The following is a 6,000-nucleotide window of genomic DNA, read 5'->3' on the forward strand; positions in this document are numbered from 1 at the left end:
ACAAAGCAAAAAAAAAAAAAAAAAAAAAAAATATATATATATATATATATATATATATATATATATATATATATATATATATATATATATATATATATATATATATATATATATTGATTGATTGAGAGGGCATGTACAGAGCATCAGATTGGGGAAGAGCAGTGTGGTTTCAGAAGTGGTAGAGGATGTGTGGATCAGGAGTTTGCTTTGAAGAATGTATGTGAGAAATACTTAGAAAAGCAAATGGATTTGTATGTAGGATTTATGGATCTGGAGAAGGCATATGGTAGAGTTGATAGAGATGCTCTGTGGAAGGTATTAAGAATATATGGTGTAGGAGGCAAGTTGTTAGAAGCAGTGAAAAGTTTTTATCGAGGATGTAAGGCATGTGTACGAGTTGGAAGAGAGGAAAGTGATTGGTTCTTAGTGAATGTAGGTTTGCGGCAGGGGTTTGTGATGTCTCCATGTTTGTTTAATTTGTTTATGGATGGGGTTGTCAGGGAGGTGAATGCAAGAGTTTTGGAAAACGGGGCAAGTATGCAGTCTGTTGTGGATGAGAGAGCTTAGGAAGTGAGTCAGTTGTAGTTCCCTGATGATACAGCGCTGGTGGCTGATTCATGTGAGAAACTGCAGAAGCTGGTGACTGAGTTTGGTAAAGTGTGTGAAAGAAGAAAGCTGAGAGTAAATTTGCATAAGAGCAAGGTTATTAGGTACAGTAGGGTTGAGGGTCAAGTCAATTGGGAAGTACGTTTGAATGGAGAAAAACTGGAGGAAGTGAAGTGTTTTATATATCTGGGAGCGGATTTGGCAGCGGATGGAACCATGGAAGCGGAAGTGAATCATAGGGTGGGGGAGAGGGCGAAAATTCTGGGAGCGTTGAAGAATGTGTGAAGGTCGCGAACATTATCTCGGAAAGCAAAAATGGGTATGTTTGAAGGAATAGTGGTTCCAACAATGTTGTATGGTTGCGAGGCGTGGGCTATGGATAGAGTTGTGCGGAATAGGTTGGATGTGCTGGAAATGAGATGTTTGAGGACAATATGTGGTGTGAGGTGGTTTGATCGAGTAAGTAATAATAGGGTAGGAGAGATGTGTGGTAATAAATAGAGTGTGGTTGAGACAGCAGAAGAGGGTGTTTTGAAATGGTTTGGTCACATGGAGAGCATGAGTGAGGACAGATTGACCAAGACGATATATGTGTCAGAGATGGAGGGAACGAGAAGTGGGAGACCAAACTGGAGGTGGAAAGATGGAGTGAAAAAGACTTTGAGTGATCGGGGCCTGAACATGCAGGAGGGTGAAAAGCGTGCAAGGAATAGAGTGAATTGGAACAATGTGGTATACCGGGGTCGACCATGCTGTCAATGGATTGAACCAGGGCATGTGAAGCGTCTCGGGTAAACCATGGAAAGTTCTGTGGGGCCTGGATGAGTAAAGGGAGCTGTGGTTTCGGTGCATTATTACATGACAGCTAGAGACTGAGTGTAAACGAATGTGGCCTTTGTTGTCTCTTCCTAGCGCTACCTCGCACACATGAGGGGGGAGGGGGTTGTTATTTCATGTGTGGCGAGGTGGCGATGAGAATGAATAAAGGCAGACAGTATGAATTATGTACATGTGTATATATGTATATGTCTGTGTGTGTATATATATATGTATACGATGAGACGTATAGGAATGTATATTTGCGTGTGTGGACGTGTATGTATGTATATACATGTGTATGTGGTTGGGTTGGGCCATTCTTTCGTCTGTTTCCTTGCGCTACCTCGCTAACGCGAGAGACAGCGACAAAGCAAATAGATAAGAAAAATTAATATATATATATATATATATACGAATAAAGTGCATATGAACGCGCACCTTCATAGAATATACAAACCTCCAACAGCCAGGATCGAACCCGGGACCCCTGTGCAACAGGCGGGAGCGCTACCGCTAGGCTATGATCGCCCCTAATAGGGAAATGACTATTCGAATACTATGTACTCGAATACCCTTCGTCTCACGTTGGTGAGCAATGGGGTCTACACCGGTCATTTCTTAACAGGCTCACACAGCCAGCAGATATCATCTTACCGAACCTAACTGTACAACGCGGAGATATATATTAGGGACGATCATAGCCTAGCAGTAGCGCTCCCGCCTGTTGCACAGGGATTCCGGGTTCGATCCTGGCTGTTGGAGGTTTGTATGTTCTATGGAGTTGCGCGTTCATATGCACTTTGTTCGTATTCATGTACCTCCGCGTTGTACTGTTAGGTTCGATAAAATGTTATCTGTCGGTTGTATGAGCCTGATGGGAAATGACCGGTGTAGACCCTGTTGCTCATCAACGTGAGATGAAGGGTATTCGAGTACATAGTATTCTAATAGTCATTTCCCTATTAGGGGCGATCATAGCCTAGCGGTAGCGCTCCCGCCTGTTGCACAGGGGTCCCGGGTTCGATCCTGGCTGTTGGAGGTTTGTATGATATATAAATATTCACTTACTTTAATCAGACCAAAATATGATGTGAACAATTAGGATTTTGAATAATTAGATGTTTCATGAATTGATATTAGGAAGAACACAAGGTCAAGCCCTCTGTGTAACACAAAAGCCAATATCACGGTCACATAGCTACACAAAGACTTAAGTTCGGAGTAAATGAAAAAGAAATGTATACGAATGGAGATATGTACGATATCATTTGTTTGGGGGTCGTCCATCGTCATGTGCTGTTAGTGATAGACGGTATGAGGAAGTGCCTGTGTTTCGGGCACTGCGGTCCTTCCTCTACAATGTTCCGTCCCCTTACTCACCCACACTCTCTCTCTTCTCTCCCTCCCTCTTCCCTTTATTCTCTCCATCCTTCCCTCTCTCCCTCTCTTTCGAACACACCCCCCCTCTCCTCCCACCAGATCATATAATGACAGTGTCACATGAGGTCCTCCAACCTTTCATATCCTGGGAGCGCCCTCGGCTCCCCTCCTGCCACACAAGCACCGCCACCTTCCTCTCCAGTGCCTTCCCGAGGTATATTCCCACTCACTCCTCTCCATCCAACCCTTCCCGTCAGCGACGCACTATTCCCCTAACGTCATTTTCCCCCTCCCTCCCTGCTAAACACATTATTCCCTAATCCTCCTGTCTCATCTCCACCACTGACCGGTGACCAGGTAGTCTGCCTGCAGCGAAGGGATTGCAGGAAGAGCTGCAGTGTGTGTGTGTGTGTGTGTGTGTGTGTGTGTGTGTGTGTGTGTGTGTGTGTGTGTGTGTGTGTGTGTGTGTGTGTGTGCGCGCGCGAGGGGGTGAGCAGGTCAATGTTCCCTGTTCACTTTGCCAAATCGAGACGCAGTGGCCGGCTCGTTATGTGCATGATTCTGGGGGGCCTCGCCTCTGGCTTACTCTGGCACAGCTGCTTGTTATGCTGCCTTGGAAAAATCATGACTTCAGAAAAAAAGAAAGAATGTCTCTTCTGTGCTTATTCAACGTTATCTAATATACTGTATGACTGGAGTCCTTGCGTTCGAATGCAAACAATAAGGTATTGATATTTGTCGACATTTGCATTTTTTTTTCCTAATTTTCTGATTAATTTCTCTCCTTGAATCTTCTTTTACGTATGACAACACGAAGTCCATATATCACTTACCTTCCTTTTCTGAACTGAGGAAAACGTGTATACTTAAAACTTGGAAGGAAGGTACATACACCGCGGAAATATTGTTTCCCTTATTCCTTGAGCACAACGTTGCCACCTTTAGTTAATGTCCTGGCCTTTGACCAGGCCTATAATGGTCTGGTTAAGACTCACGTCATCATAGCCAAAGGTTCGTTACGTCATGCTCCACGGTCGTACCCTTTAGCATAAGAATCGTACCGTCACGTTCAAGGGTCTGCTTAAGGGTCGTTCAGTCGTGCTCAGTGGTTATAACGTTATGCTTAAAGATCGTACCGTCATGCTCGAGGGTCGTACCTTTATGCTTAATAATCGTACTGTCGTGCCCGAGGGTCGTAACGTTATGCTTAAGGATCGTACTGTCATGCTAGAGGGTCGTATCCTTATGCTTAAGGTTCGTACCGTCGTGCTCAAGGGTCGCATCGTCATGCTTCAGGATCGTACCGTCGTGCTCAAGGGTCGTACCGTCATGCTTCAGGGTCGTACCGTCGTGCTCAAGGGTCGTACCGTCATGCTTCAGGATCGTACCGTCGTGCTCAAGGGTCGAACCGTCATGCTTCAGGATCGTACCGTCGTGCTCAAGGGTCGAACCGTCATGCTTCAGGATCGTACCGTCGTGCTCAAGGGTCGAACCGTCATGCTTCAGGATCGTACCGTCGTGCTGAAGGTTATGCCTTCGTGTTCAAGATATCAAAATGTTCAGGAAAATACAGAGGGCATGGTACATGGCTCACAGTGGCAGAGTATCAAAGACAGTGTCTAGTAGGAGGTATGACAGGGAGCCCAGGCCCTGAGGACCTCCATCACTACACCTTCTGAACTCTGACAGCAGACGGCAGGTTCCTGTCGACCCCCTGAGTCTGTGTTGCATCACTCACAGCTGTGCCAACTGTCTCACAGAATATAACGATCTGTAGATGTGTATGTGCTTGTGTGTGTGTGTGTGTGTGTGTGTGTATGTGTGTGTGTGTGTGTGTGTGAAAATTTTGCAACTGTGTATTCAGGTGCGAGCGTGAATACATATGCTTATTTGTATGTAAGAAAATTGGTCAATTATCTGCAAGCAAAATATTAATCTAAGAAAGATGGAGACGACTTACAACTGCTATATACATTGTCATAAATGCGGGTAGATCTAACGAGTGAATGACTTCAACCTGGGTAACCTGGAGGCCACACAGTTAACAGTGTAGTGTGGCAACAATGTTAACCTGGCCAAATCCAATTTGATGCTCAGACTTAAGAGGGTTGTCGGGGTGACCACTAACGACCTGGGGACGACAGGTCGGTCAACAGTGATGGATGACAGCCAGCCACATACGCAACATCCTCCACTCCTCCTACGGTGGTGTGGTGGTATGGTGGAGGTGGTGATGGTGATGGTGTTGATGTTGTGATTCTACTGCGGTAAGTGGTGATAATTACGGCCATGGTGGTGATACGCTTTTACTGTGGTGGTGATGGTTGTGGTGATGTGCACTCGTTACTTAGGTTACGCAGAAGTCCTGCCTGTGTAGGAGTATCTAAATGGCCTGGGGTGATGGCTCTATCTGGGGAAACCTGGATGATGGTCTGAGGAGAGTTACCTGGCGGCTGCCGGCTGTTAGGGTTGACCTCTGTGGCGGAAATCGTGACGATCTGGCAAAATTTGAAAGGGGGTGGGGGAAGGAAGGAGGGGTGGCGGGAGGAGTATGTGGTGGAGGTAATGTCTGCCCAGGATTGATCTAAGTGGCTGAAGTCGTCACCATTTGGGGATGACCCGCGTGGCAAAGTTCGAAACTGTATAAGGAAGCCTAACACATAGAGAAATGCTGGGTCAAGAGTCACAGCCACACACTGCTGGTATATTTAGGCGGCACAAGCTGAGGGACACACGCCCACCTGGTGCTCCGCCACCCCAACACACGACGTTATCTTGGGGCGCTGCCCGCCATGTTTAACTATTGACACAATTCATCTATAGCAGAGGGGATGATCATCATGGTTGTAGTGTAACTGCCAATTTGTATTGACCTGTGTGTATGGTACGGGGAGGGAGTTCTCCACTCTTAGGTACCCATAAATTAACTTTTTTCTGCCCTCGTACAACTTTTGAAATGTATGTTATCGGCATTCACAGTTTTATCACTCTTACCCCATTCATCTTTTCAAATTGTGCTGTACAATTACTTCTTTGTGCCTTTTTTTAACAAGTTTCTTGCTTGATTTCATTCTATGGCTTCTGGTTGTACCCTATTTCTGTCTTTCAAGAAAGTGCTTATTGGTGAAGTTATCAAATTGGTTTAAAAACTCACACGTACTGATTTTTCTTCTATGATGGCCAAATTCATGGATT

At 45.5% G+C, this 6,000-nt stretch overlaps 1 protein-coding gene across 1 annotated transcript in view; it reads left to right on the top strand.

Moving 5' to 3' along the window:
• The window catches only part of LOC139752801 (serine/threonine-protein phosphatase with EF-hands pef-1-like), a 240,078-nt gene that overhangs the window by 168,272 nt on the left and 65,806 nt on the right, over positions 1 to 6,000 (top strand). The gene's annotated exons all lie outside the window — the stretch shown is intronic.

The sequence above is a fragment of the Panulirus ornatus genome, chromosome 13 (assembly GCF_036320965.1).
Source record: "Panulirus ornatus isolate Po-2019 chromosome 13, ASM3632096v1, whole genome shotgun sequence".
NCBI classification, from domain to species: domain Eukaryota; kingdom Metazoa; phylum Arthropoda; class Malacostraca; order Decapoda; family Palinuridae; genus Panulirus; species Panulirus ornatus.